An 11,505-nucleotide genomic window follows, 5' to 3' on the forward strand; every position below is an offset into this window, starting at 1 on the left:
GCCTGAAGTTTAGTCCCATTCTGTGCTTCACCAATTCCAGAGAATCCGCTCACAGGTTGGTGAATCTTCCCTTGCCTTCTCCTTAATGCATTATTTGATGATGTCCACAGCCATATGATTTGCTCTCTGTTCTCTCTAACAGACTGTGTCTGCTAGTGTAGCTTTTTAGTGGAGTGCAGGCAGTTGAGTTCTCCTCACGACTCCCAATGACAGGAGGAGAACCCTTAAGGAGTTTGAACAGGGAAAGATCCAACTGTGAGTATGAGTGTCTGTTTGAGGATAATTTAACGTTATATTTTCTCTGCCAAATATATAATAATATATATTTGTTCTGTTCAAGTTTGACCAGCACTGATGCTGCTGCCAGAGGCATTGTCATCAACGGGGTGAAATGTGTTGTGAACTACGATGCACCGCAGTTCTTCAGGACGTACATAGCCTGTAACTGCATTGGCTAAATTGTATTTGTTGTTGTAGCTTTTATATGCAATGAATGTTATTAGATGTTCTGCCTTCCTGTGACAGTATTTGTGTTGGAAAAGGGTTGGAAAGACTGCAAGAGCTGGAAAAGCTCTTACAAAACAAAATAGTACACAAAGAGCAATGGAGATGATGTGGATGTGTGGCCAAGGCTGAAATGAGATCACTGCAGAAAGCAATATTCTGTTAAAACAACACATTTCACTGCACCTATCTGGTGTATGTGACAATAAAACATATTTGATTAAATAATACACTGAAAAAACAAACGCAACATGTAAAGGGTTGGTCCAATGTTTCATGAGCTGAAATAAAAGATCCCAAAAATGTTCCATACTCACAAAAAGCTTCATTCTCTACAATCTTGTGCACAATTTTGTTAACATCCCTGTCATGTGAAATCCATAGATTAGGGCCTAATGAATGTATTTCAATTTACTGATTTCCTTTTATGACTAACTCAATCTTTGAAAATGTTGCATGTTGCATTTATATATAATTTTCTTCTGTGTAAATGCTTTAGTTAAAGATCAGAGTCCATAAGGTACATAATGGCACGCAGTCTCACTGGCAACAGACAGAACACAGGTATAAATACACTGGGGAAGATGGGCGACACCTGGAGGGGGGGGGGGGGGGGGAGACGGGTGTGACAGTTCATGATGAAATTATCAATTAAAAAACACTGCTGAGCATTGGTAGCAGAGTTCACATGACCCACTGTGTGAACAACGACCCATTACAAAATTATAGTGGCATCATGTCCGTCCTGACGTGTGGTGGCTAGAGATTTAAAAACTAAAATCCAATCTTATGTCTGATAAGAAATCGCAGAAGGCCAAAATGTCCTTTTATCCTGTCATCAGTATAAAAGGCACTGATTTCCCAAATGCATTGAGATATTAGGAGAGATTGTTCTCTCTGTTATTGCTGACCTGAACTGCACATGTTCTAGACACGCTTCATGGTTACGTTGTGAGAACATTCATGTTTTCAGTTTTCTGAGGGTAGAGGAGAAAATTCCATCAACATCCCACCAAACATCCACAAAACATGGTTGACATGTTCCCAAAATATAAGATATCAATGTTCTAGACGGTAACATTGCAAAAACTAATGTGTCCAGTTTTCTGTGTGTTAGAATAGTCCAACTTCACACTAAACATACACAGAACATGGTTGTCATAACATAAGATATTGTTTTAGACATGTTTCATGGGAACGTTGCAGGAAGATATGTGTATCAGTTGTCAGGATGTGGCGTGATGGTCCCAAAGAAACACTCTCACAAAAAATGGTTTCATAACACATCACGCTGTGACGGTTTTCTTCGTGAGAAGGAGAGTCGGACCAAAATGCAGCGTGTAGATTGCGATTCATGTTTAATGAAAAACCACACTAAACACAAACACTACAAAAACAATAAACGTAACGAAAACCTAAACAGCCTATCTGGTGAAAACACATAGACAGGAACAATCACCCACAAACACAGTGAACCCCAGGCTACCTAAATATGGTTCCCAATCAGAGACAATGACGAACACCTGCCTCTGACTGAGAACCATATCAGGCTGAACATAGAAATAGACAAACAAGACATGAAACATAGAATGCCCACTCAGATCACACCCTGACCAATCAAAACATAGAAAATACAAAGTAAACTATGGTCAGGGCGTGACAGTACCCCCCCCCCAAGGTGCGGACTCCGGCCGCAAAACCTGAACCTATAGGGGAGGGTCTGGGTGGGCATCTGTCCGCGGTGGCGGCTCTGGCGCTGGACGTGGACCCCACTCCATGACAGTTTTAATCCCCCTCCTAAACGTCCCTAAATAGGTTACCCACCACAATGATAACATGGGACAGAGGGACAGCTCGGGACAGAGGTAACTCGGGACAGATGGGTAGCTCAGCCCTGAGAGGAAGCTCAGCACTGAGAAGAAGCTCAGCACTGAGAAGAAGCTCAGGCAGGTGGTTAGATCCGGCAGATCCTGGCTGGCTGGCGGTTCTGGAAGATCCTGGCTGACTGGCGGATCCGGAAGATCCTGGCTGACTGGCGGATCCGGGAGAATCTGGACGACTGGCAGATCTGGGAGAATCTGGACGACTGGCAGATCTGGGAGAATCTGGACGACTGGCAGATCTGGGAGAGTCTGGACGACTGGCAGATCTGGGAGAGTCTGGTCGACTGGCAGATCTGGAAGAGTCTGGACGATTGGCAGATCTGGAAGAGTCTGGACGATTGGCAGATCTGGAAGAGTCTGGACGATTGGCAGATCTGGAAGAGTCTGGACGATTGGCAGATCTGGAAGAGTCTGGACGACTGGCAGATCTGGAAGAGACTGGTCGACACAGACTGGCTGCTCTATGCTGACTGACAGCTCTGGCTGCTCCATGCTGGCAGACTGCTCTGGCTGCTCCATGATGACTGGTAGCTCTGGCTGCTCCATGCTGACTGGCTGCTCCATGCTGACTGGCAGCTCTGGCTGCTCCATGCTGACTGGCTGCTCCATGCTGACTGGCAGCTCTGGCTGCTCCATGCTGACTGGCTGCTCTGGCTGCTCCATGCTGACTGGCTGCTCCATGCTGACTGGCTGCTCCATGCTGACTGGCGGCCCTGGCTGCTCCATGCTGACTGGCGGCCCTGGCTGCTCCATGCTGACTGGCGGCCCTGGCTGCTCCATGCTGACTGGCGGCCCTGGCGGCTCCATGCTAACTGGCAGCTCTGGCGGCTCCTTGCAGACTGGCAGCTCTGGCAGCTCCTTGCAGACTGGCAGCTTTGGCGGCATCCTGCAGACTGGCAGCTCTGGCGGCTCCTTGCAGACTGGCAGCTCCATGCAGACTGGCAGCTCTATGCAGACTGGCAGCTCCTTGCTAACTGGCAGCTCTATGCTAACTGGCAGCTCTATGCTAACTGGCAGCTCTATGCTAACTGGCAGCTCTATGCTAACTGGCAGCTCTATGCTAACTGGCAGCTCTTTGCAAACTGGCAGTTCTGAACAGGCGGGAGACTCCGGCAGCGCTGTAGAGAAGGAAGGCTCTAACAGCGCTAAACAGGCGGGAGACTCCGACAACGCTGAAGAGGAGGGCTCCGACAGCGCTGGACAGGCGAGGCGCACTGTAGGCCTGATGCGTGGTGCTGGCACTGGTGGTACTGGGCCGAGGACGCGCACAGGAAGCCTGGTGTGGGGAGCTGCTACCGGAGGGCTGGGGTGTGGAGGTGGTACTGGAAAAACCGGACCGTGCAGGCGCACTGGAGCTCTTGAGCACCGAGCCTGCCCAACCTTACCTGGTTGAATGCTCACGGTCGCCCTGCCAGTGCGGCGAGGTGGAATAGCCCGCACTGGGCTATGCAGGCGAACCGGAGACACCGAGCGCAAGGCTGGTGCCATGTAAGCCGGCCCAAGGAGACGCACTGGGGACCAGCTGCGTAGAGCCGGCTTCATGGCATTAGGCTCGACGCTCAATCTAGCCCGGCAGACACGCGGAGCTGGAATATACCGCACCGGGCTATGCACCCGCACTGGAGACACCGTGCGCACCACTGCATAACACGGTGTCTGTCCGGTCTCTCTAGCCCCCCGGTAAGCACAGGGAGTTTGCGCAGGTCTCCTACCTGGCGTAGCCATACTCCCTGTTAGCCCCCCCCCAAGAAATTTTTGGGGCTGCCTCTCGGGCTTCCTTGCCAGCCGTGTTCCCTCATATCGCCGGCTCCTCTCTCCGGCTGCCTCTGCTCTCCTAAGTGCCTCCACCTGTTCCCATGGGAGGCGATCTCTTCCAGCCAGTATCTCCTCCCAAGTGTAACAGCCCTTGCCATCTAAAACGTCCTCCCATGTCCATTCCTCTTTACGCTGCTGTTGCTGCCTGTTTACACGCTGCTTGGTCCGTTGGTGGTGGGTGATTCTGTGACGGTTTTCTTCGTGAGAAGGAGAGTCGGACCAAAATGCAGCGTGTAGATTGCGATTCATGTTTAATGAAAAACCACACTAAACACAAACACTACAAAAACAATAAACGTAACGAAAACCTAAACAGCCTATCTGGTGAAAACACATAGACAGGAACAATCACCCACAAACACACAGTGAACCCCAGGCTACCTAAATATGGTTCCCAATCAGAGACAATGACGAACACCTGCCTCTGACTGAGAACCATATCAGGCTGAACATAGAAATAGACAAACAAGACATGAAACATAGAATGCCCACTCAGATCACACCCTGACCAATCAAAACATAGAAAATACAAAGTAAACTATGGTCAGGGCGTGACACACGCCTTGTTACTGTTGCCGAGCCAATCAAGGCCTTAATTGGTGAACCACTGATCCAGTCACAGCTCTTTGTCTGCTGGCAAGGTTAGGGTGCACACAGTGATTTTAACATAGTGTTTTCAACTTACATACATACTTCGTTCTTCCCGCTACGCCACCATGTCCGTTTCCGGTATTGGTTAATCTGACTATTCTCATCATTGATTTGATAAATTTATTTCAGACATTTAAGGGCTTTCAGTATAGTTGTCTAATGTTGGTGGGGAACGTTAAACTGTTTTAATGATACTATTATCAATAAAAGTGTTTCTTGAGTGTACTTTTAACAGAGCTGAGATTGACTTCAAAGTGTGTTTACCCTATTGCTACCCCTATCAAGTTGTTTCAGATCTATACAAGTGCCTAGGGAGATGGGCGTAGGGTTATTTCTGGACAGGGTCTAACTGCACTGGCCCAATAACCATGTCCTAGAGATATCACTTATTGGGACAGTGGTTAAGGTGTTTGTTATTGTAGTATCATTAAAACAGGTTAACATGCACCACCAACATTAGACAACTATACAGAAAGCTCTCAAATTGTTGATGAGAATAGTCAGATTAACCAATGCCTGAGACGGACATGGTGGTATAGCAGATCGGTGTACAGTGAACCAAGAGGTTGTGAGTTCAAATCCCAGGTGAGGACTGTTGAATAATAATTACTGTATAAATGAACATGCACAGTGTAATCGTGTGTGTCAAATAAATTGAAAGCACTATGTGTGAGTGTCCCTTACCTTGCCAACTGACAAAGTGCTGTCAGTGGTTCACCAATCAGGGCCTTGATTGACACAGTAAAAGGGGGATACTTCTTTGGGACTATCAGGCTACAGCCTGACAACTGATACACTGAAATGTTCTTGTAACGTCCCCATGAAACATGTATAGAACAATATCTTATGTTATGACAACCATGTTCTGTGTATATTTGGTGGGAATTTGATGGAATATTCTCCTAACCCTCAGAGAACTGGACACATGAATGTTCTTGCAACTTCCCATGAAACATGTCTAGAACATTAATATTGTGTAGTATTTTATTGTGATGCTATTTATATATATACTGTGGGCAGTAGGCCTACTATACAACAGCGATATTAGTCTTTCGATTATTCACCCATGTTAGCTGGCAGATTGTGGAGACTACATTTCTTTCTCCTGAATTCCTCGTTAACAATGTAGCTTTTGTAAATACATAGATCTTTCATAATCGGAGTATGTTGAAGTACGTTGATATTTCAACATTCAATAAATAATGCACAGTATGGATTTATTTAATTAACTCGAATGTTACCGATTCTTTTACAGCGGAATTCTCTCTGTCTCTGTGTGTGTGTGTTAGCGAGTGTACGTGCATGTGTGCGTAGAGAGCGAGAGAGAGAGCAAGGTGTTGCATTTGCACTTGGTTGTGCAATCAGACACGCTCAAACGGAATTGTTTATTGCGCATAGCCAGTAATTCGCTTTTTTTCTGCGTCCAGGAGAAGACACTATACCAGTCCAACAGACTATTTGGGGAGGAGTGCATTATGCCTCGTCTCATTGATCCTCCGCGGATATATTGAACTGTTTGGAAGATTACTTACGCTATTTGTTGTCTTTTATTCTGATTTAAAATATGCCGTACTTATCATCAGTGATATACACTTGTGAGCATCTCTTGAAACTCGTGAGAGAATTCAGTCAATAATTTGAGTTTTCTAGTGGAAGAGCAGGCGTGTGTCAAATGAAAGGAGTTAAATGAATTATTTGGACAGTTCCCTGGTGCTGAAAGGATTGCCGCTATTTTACTAACGCCATGAGTAAGTGACCACCAATGAAACGAAATGAAATGACAAATTTATCTATTTCATTAAAGTTACATGGCGCTTGAAGATTTGTTACATGACATTCGTTGATGCTTGCTTTTCCTAGTCAATGTACAACCAGCAAATGTATTATATAGGGTTTTCTAATCCAGATGTAAAAACAATAATAATAGATTGGTCACTGATAAATATGCCTTTCCTTTTTTATATTCGGTACATTACATATAAATCAGCCATGTTCCATTTGTGTTAGATTTAAAGTGAAAACAATGTAATTATTTGGAGCTGATACGATGCGAAATGTGAAAGTTCTTCAGAGTCCGTTATCTACTGCTGTGCATTTCTGGCTTAGAAAGAAACACCCATCACCCATATTTTACCGGATTGTCACTTTACCGGATTGTCACCTGCCACTGCAAAAAAAAAATCGGTCTGAAAATCAATCCACTTTGTCATGGACATTGCACAGTGACATGGCACCATATTGAAATGGGGGGGGGGGGGGGGGGGTGTATGTGCTATGATAGCCCCATGCACTCAATCTCTTCTCTTCTACAGGTTCCCGAGTTTGGGACAGGAGGCTGTCATGTCTTTTTCTCCTGACGTCTTTTCTTCTGCTGCTCAGCAAGGGGGAGAGAATGTGCCCAGCAAGTTGTCGCTGCGAAGGAAAGATTGTTTATTGCGAGTCTGGCATTTTTCAAGACATTCCAGAAAACATCTCTACTGGATGCCAGGGTCTGTCCCTGCGCTTCAACCGCTTAGCGACTCTGCTGCCTTACCAATTCGCTCATCTCAACCAGCTCATCTGGCTCTACCTGGACCACAATTCCATCACCGCCATAGATAGCTTAGCCTTTCAGGGCGTGCGTAGGCTCAAAGAACTGATTCTTAGCTCCAACAAGATCACACTTTTACACAATAAGGCTCTCAATGCTGTACCAAACCTGCGCAATCTTGATTTTTCCTACAACCAGCTACACTCTTTGCAGCCAGGTCATTTCTATGGTCTGCGTAAGCTCCAAAACCTTCACCTACGGTCCAATGGTCTCAGCAGTATACCTGTACGGACTTTTCTGGAGTGTCGTAGCCTGGAGTTCCTGGACCTGGGTTACAATCACCTACGCACCCTATTCCGCACCACCTTCTTGGGGCTGTTCAAGTTGAAGGAGCTTCATCTGGAGCATAATCAATTTTCAAGGATTAATTTGTTTCTTTTCCCACGCCTTAGCAATCTACAGGTCCTCTACTTGCAATGGAACCGGATACGAGCCGTCAATCAGGGCCTGCCATGGATCTGGCATACACTGCAGAAATTAGACCTCTCAGGAAATGACATCCAGATCCTGGACCCAGCTGTTTTCCAGTGTATGCCAAACTTACAAATACTCCATCTTGAATCCAACAAGCTGAGCAACATGTCTCAGGATGTGGTTTCAGCCTGGGTCTCCCTCACCACCATCAGCCTGGTGGGTAATGCCTGGGACTGCAGCCCTACCATCTGCCCCCTGGTGACCTGGCTGAAGAACTTCAGAGGCTCAAAGGACATCAAAATTATATGCAGCAGCCCCAAGTCAGTTCAGGGAGACAGAGTAATGGACATAGTGAGGAACTACACAGTCTGTGTGAACATATCAGTTGAAGAGCAAACCACAGCTATGATCATGAGGCAAACCACAGCCTCAGTTGTGGACATCAAAAAGCCTACCACACCTCCTCCTTCCACGACCACAACAACCCAAGGTATATCTGCATCAACAGTACAAAGACTCACTCCACAACCTGTCTCTCCCATTGTGACAGAAAAAGACACAAGGGAGTCCATACTCATGACCTCAATCTCTCCAGAATCCTCATCATTTTTCCCAGAACTAGAGTTTGAGCATATGGCCTTCCATAAAATCATTGCAGGCAGTGTAGCCCTATTTCTCTCTGTGTCATTGATTCTGCTGGTAATTTATGTCTCATGGAAGCGCTACCCCAATAGCATGAGGCAGCTGCAGCAGCACTCAGTCAACCGCAAGCACAGAAAAAAGGCCCGGAAGCAGAAGCTTAACCTTAACTCTCAGTTACAAGAGTATTATTTGACTTATACAAACTCTCAGACCATGGATGCATTGGTAAATGAGACAAGGGCCTACACCTGCACAATCTCAGGATCCAGAGAATGTGAGGTATGATCCGCCAACTCCATCCTAAAAACACACTCTCCAGCTGCTTGGGAGTCAGGTAAATGTTTTCCACAGGGATGCACTGTAAACCTCTCTGAGCGAATGGAGACTGAGTTAAATATCCATCCTCTGTTTGACTCTGTTCTTACTGTTGTTTTAAATTAACGTTATCAATCCTAAAAACATACTGTACAGCTGCTTGGGAGTCAGAGGTCAATGTTTTCCATAGGGATGCACTGTAAACCTCTGAGTCAACGGAGACTGATTTCATCTTCCATCCTCTGTTTGACTGTTCTTACTGTTGTTTTAAATTAACGTTATCACATTAGAACAAAGTGATTGAATATATTAATCCTGTTTGTGAGTATAAACCTAATTTATATCTGCACATTTGTTACGGTTATTTGCTGTTGATTACAAATGACCCTGCTTTTCACTTTTGTTATTCTTGGATGATGTTGAGATCTTATTGTACTTGTATAAATGCAACTGATACATGTTATGTGTAGTTTTTTTTATTTTTATATTTAGCTTTTGTTCATTTTTATGAAATTATATGATCACCGTGTAATTTAATTGTCATTAAACTTGTGAATGGTAGTTACTAAATAATGGGTGTCAGAAACATAATTGCAAGATTATGTTCCTGTTTTTGATCTTCATACTATACCAATGCAGCAAAAAGTCCAACAGCATTAGTAGACTTTCTTTTGGGGCACTTCACCATGACGTGTAACAAGACAGCTTTCCATTTTATGACAAAATTACATTTCTATGAAAATTGCAATAAATAAATAAAAAATCTACATGATTATCCTGTCTGATCCAACACCTGGGACACATGTTTCGTGGCTGTGTGGGGTATAACACCCCACTAAGGCTATGAAAAATGCAGCCATGGTGATTTTGATCACATAGCATATAGGCTTCACAGGGCAGATTTCTATCTAGGCTCTACTATGGAAACGTACATTTCCATTTAGATTTTATTTACACTTCACATGACAGATTTTTGCCCTCTTTTTAGTTGCTTATTGTTTCCAGAGCACTATAGCATAGTCTACTGTATATGGCTCTGAATCTTACTCTGTCTAAATATCTGCTTAATTTTAAGAGGCTTTCCTTCCTGGTTTTTAAAAGTATGGGTTCCTTTGTTTGCTTCATGATGCAGAATCCCTTAATTGCATTCACTTGATCACCATATGCCTTTAACAGGTCTTATGTTTAAGGGAATATTTAAGTACCTCAACATTATTTATTTCCCAACAGATACAATAATTTATATCATACAAAGAAGTGATGTTTGACTAAAATAATCCTTATAAGCAAAACGCGTACTTCCATGAGGCAGCTTGATATTGTCTAAAAATGGGACAGCACTCTTTCAAAGTAGTACAGGCCAAATCAAGGCTAGCTATGGAAGTAGTTTCATCAATTGACTGGCTCATTATGATTTTTTGCCAATGCACTCAATTGATGTTGTACAGGAAATGGCTGTTTATTAATAGCATGTTTTTGAATCAGCTGAATAAAAACTCATAGGAAAGCAGGTGTGATTTTTGTGAAGATTGGATATGAATAACAGATTAGAGTTCTATAATTTTCACATGACTATCCATCATCCCTTGTATATTTACAGTAGTATGTTACATAGCTATACAAGTAGGGACATTGACATTATTAGATACTGTCAATATCCAAAACCAAGCGTAAATGGACATAGTGGTTGTCAACTGAAGTTGGCATTGTAGGACAGTACACTAATATGACTGACCATTCATATTGCAGATACTGTCCTCTGCACTGTATAAAGCAGCCGTAAGAGTGAGTAACTTGCCAAAATGCCCCCTCCCCCCATTACCATTCTGTGATTGTCCTCTTTTCTCTCCTACTGGCAGACACCTAATTCAGCTCCCTCCATGCTGTGTCTGCTTGTGTTGGTGTGGGAGGGTCATGTGTTCATGCTGTGTAACAGGCAAGGGAAAGAACAGGGGCGACAGCCACTCAGCAAACAGGTACTGTAAGGGTCAGGGCACTTTTCCTATTAGAAAAATGCCACCCGCCTCCATCTGTTTTCTCTTCTCCTCTCCTCCTCCCTCCCTTTGTCAGCTCCCGCAACGGAAAGGAAAATAAATGTAGGCAAGGAGGCATGTGTGAATGTGTTAAGTCAGGCAGGATTAGGGCAACTTGGTGCCAGCATTCAAAAACAATTTATATCGTAAGCTATCCTACGTAATCAAAAAGGGGTGGAATTCAGTCGCAGTCTTTCATTTGAGGACAATAATATCCTTCTACTGGTCCTGAACTAGAAACATGTCATTCCTCAGACTTGGAGACTCTCCTCCTGTGTGTTGTGTATAGGCTGGTATTAGCAGCTACTGGACAACTTGCTGGTTATTAACCACCAATAGTGTGTATAGATTTTAAAATTCATAATGATCACTGTTCATGAGGCCAATTGTGACAGTTATAAAGATCTAACCACAACTCACTCATACGGCATGTCTATACAGAAAAGTCGTATATTGAAATATGGCAGGAGGATGATGTATCCATGGCCATCATGTGACGTAAAGAGAGTGTGTACAAACATTGAGAATGGTTGATGTTCCTTTGATAGCAAAATGATTTATGTTTCCCATCACTCATTTCACTTTCTAAGTATGGCACGTTTTAATTTGTCTCCAGTAGAGGAGGTACTGCTGGCAGCAAGATTTATATACCTATGTT

General features: G+C 44.2%; 1 pseudogene across 1 annotated transcript; it reads left to right on the forward strand.

Moving 5' to 3' along the window:
* The first annotated feature begins 7,154 nt into the window (after positions 1–7,154).
* On the forward strand, positions 7,155–9,384 carry LOC110525625 (leucine-rich repeat transmembrane neuronal protein 4 pseudogene; annotated as a pseudogene). Its single transcript, XR_016496578.1, has one exon. The product of XR_016496578.1 is annotated as a leucine-rich repeat transmembrane neuronal protein 4 pseudogene (transcript).
* Positions 9,385–11,505: the final 2,121 nt, after the last annotated feature.

This window comes from Oncorhynchus mykiss, chromosome 6 (assembly GCF_057628025.1).
Source record: "Oncorhynchus mykiss isolate SJ-2025 chromosome 6, ASM5762802v1, whole genome shotgun sequence".
Lineage (NCBI taxonomy): Eukaryota > Metazoa > Chordata > Actinopteri > Salmoniformes > Salmonidae > Oncorhynchus > Oncorhynchus mykiss.